The sequence below is a fragment of the Octopus bimaculoides genome, chromosome 3 (genome assembly GCF_001194135.2).
Source record: "Octopus bimaculoides isolate UCB-OBI-ISO-001 chromosome 3, ASM119413v2, whole genome shotgun sequence".
NCBI lineage: Eukaryota > Metazoa > Mollusca > Cephalopoda > Octopoda > Octopodidae > Octopus > Octopus bimaculoides.
In genome coordinates, this window is record NC_068983.1 from 142,342,455 (window position 1) to 142,345,401 (window position 2,947).

The window sequence follows — 2,947 nt, forward strand, 5'->3', positions numbered from 1 at the left end:
ATATATATGACGCATATATTTATATATTATATATATTATGCACATGTGTGTATTATGCACACACACACACACATACTGTATATATATATATATATATATATTGGTTTGAAATTTTGACACAAGTCCAGTAATTACAGGAAGGTAGAAAGTCAATTACATTGCCCCCAGCGCTCAACTAGTACTTATTTTATCAACCTTAAAAGGATGGAAGGCAACGTCTACTAAGGCGAAACTTGAATCTACAAGGTAATGGCGGACGAAATACCGTTAAGCATTTTGCTCTGCGTCTTAAAGATTCTGCCTACTCGCCGCCTTACTGCATATATATTATGTATGTATATACTATGTATGGAATATATACAATGTGCTTGGAGTATTTCAGGATACTTAATTATCAGTATATTACTCTCTTCAAACCAATTAAAAGGTTTTTAATTTTTTTCAGATCTGTTATGACAGATTAAATGATAACACAAGGAATGAAAATACGAGTCGATGTTGCCATATATGCGAAACACAGTGATTTAGAAATTGCCGACTTTTTAAATATTGATAGATCTTTTATAAACAAAGTTCGGATGAAATGGGATGTCTCTGGCCGGAATGTTTCAACTGTATCCAAGAGAAAAAAATAAACATTTTAAACGGTTGGACACTAAAAGGACACCGCAATTCATCTACCGGTTTCAAAATATATCAATAATGAACCCTGAAAATTGATGAGGGCCATCACCAAAGAACTTCAGGTGTCAGAGTAGACTTTCAGAACTGTGAACAAGGTGTATGTCCTGAGGAGAAGCCAATTCATATATGTAAAGACACAGGAAAACTGTTTTATTTGTGTCAAGCGGTTGTTTAGCGAGGTTTAAACTCTCAAGAATATGATATACTTTGTTCTTCTCTCATGAGAAAAACTTCGACCAAAACCATAAGTCTAACAAGAGAAATGACAGATGATTATGTGCAGATTCTTCTATTGTCCCCAGGGTGATACATACGAAATTTACAATAACTGTGATGATTTCAGAAGAGGTGAGTAACGAAGGTTTTGTCGGTGGTCTTTCATCCTATCAAGGTGCCCTGCCCAACGCAGTCGTGTCTTAAGTAAAATGGCTTCCAGGCTGGTGACCTTTGCTCACTCGAGGACCTCAGTGTTGGTGATGTAGTCGCTCCAGTAAATGTTGAGGATGGTACGGAGGCAGCGTTAGTGAAAACGTTCGAGGAGTCTGAGATTATAGCAGTAGGAGACCCAAGACTGAGAACCATATAGGAGCGTCGTGAGGACGACGGCCCTGTAGACGCTGACTTTTGTGCTGATCTTAAGATGCTTGTTGTTTCACACACGCTTGTAGTCTGCCAAATGCTTTGTTTGCCTTTGGAAATTTGTTGTCAATTTCTTTGTCAATACTCGCATTTGATGAGATGGTGCATCCAGTATAAGTGAACTGTTGTAACGACTTCATTTCTGTTTCGGCAATGGTGATGCGAAGTGGGCTGCACACTTCTTGAGGAGCTGGTTGGTGTAGGACTTCAGTCTTTTTCAAACTTACTTCCAGCCCGAAGAGCTGGGCGGCCTCTGCAGAGCAGGATGTGATGTGTTGCAGGGCTCTTTTCCTGTGTGCGACAAGTGCGGCATCATCTGCAAAGCGGAGGTCCTAGATCAGTTGCTCTTGGGTCTTGGTGTGGGCGCCGGAGGTTGAAAAGGCTGCCATCCAGACGGTACCTGATGCAAACTCCGTCTTCAGCGTCGAGGTCTACAGTGGCCTACTTGGGCATCATGCTGAAAAAGATGCTGAAGAGAGTTGGTGCCAAGACATAGCCCTACTTCACGCCGTTGTTGATGGGGAATGGCTCTGATATGTCGTTGTTCAGGCGGACTTGTCCTTTTTCTTCTCCGTGAAGCGAGCTGATCATGTTAAGAATTTTGGGGGACAGCCGAGTCGGTTTAGGATCTGCCACAGACCTTTTCTGCTCACAGTACCGAACGCTTTTGTCAGATCGACAAGTGTTGCATAAAGTGCTTTGTTTTGCTCCCGGCACTTTTCTTGCAGCTGCCTGAGAACGGTCTGATTTTTCCCCTTTGATTTTGTACAGTGTAATGATGACAGCATCGCGGAGATCTCATGGCATCTTGCCCTGTTCCCAACATGCAACGAGGAGCTTTTAGAGTTTAGCACATAGGACAGAACTCCCATACTTCCATATCTCTGGTGGTATGCCATCGACACCTGCTGCCTTTCTACTCTTCAGCCGGCTTATAGCAACTTTGGTCTCTTCTAGGGTAGGAGGCTCATCTAGTTCCATTCTGACTGGATGTGGAGGATTGTGTTTTCCTGAACAACTCGGTTTGTACTGAAAAGGGCCCGAAAGTATTCATACCAGCGGTTGAGGATGGATGCTATGTCAGTGAGAAGCACTTGACCGTCTAAGCTACGTTGGAGACTCCATACTTGATGTGTTGGGCCGTAAACTACCTTGAGAGCTTCGTAGAACACACTGTACTCGCACAACTGGGTTCTCTGTGCGAGGTTAGTTCACCACTCATTCTGAACTTCACGGAGTTTGCGTTGCAGAAAGCTGCAAGCTTGGCGAAAGGCCGCTTTCTTCTCTGGGCAGGATGGTTGTGTCAGGTGTACTTGGTGGGCAGACCCCTTCTTCTTGAGTGATTCCTGGATCAGTACATAGTTTTCGTCGAACCAATCCGTGTTCTTTTTCTTCGTAAACCCAAGGATTTCTGCAGAAGTCTGTAAGATGGCAGTTTTCAGTTGTTCCTACAGGATTTCTGGAGAGGGATCTATAGGGCAGTTGGATTGATTAAGTTTTGCCTGTAGCCTGCCTGGAAGTTTATTTTCACTTCGTTTAGATGCAGACCGCTAGTTTTGATTTTCTTGTTGACCGCTCCTCTCTTTTCTGATTTGGGATTGAAGTGGAGTTTGAGCTATATATA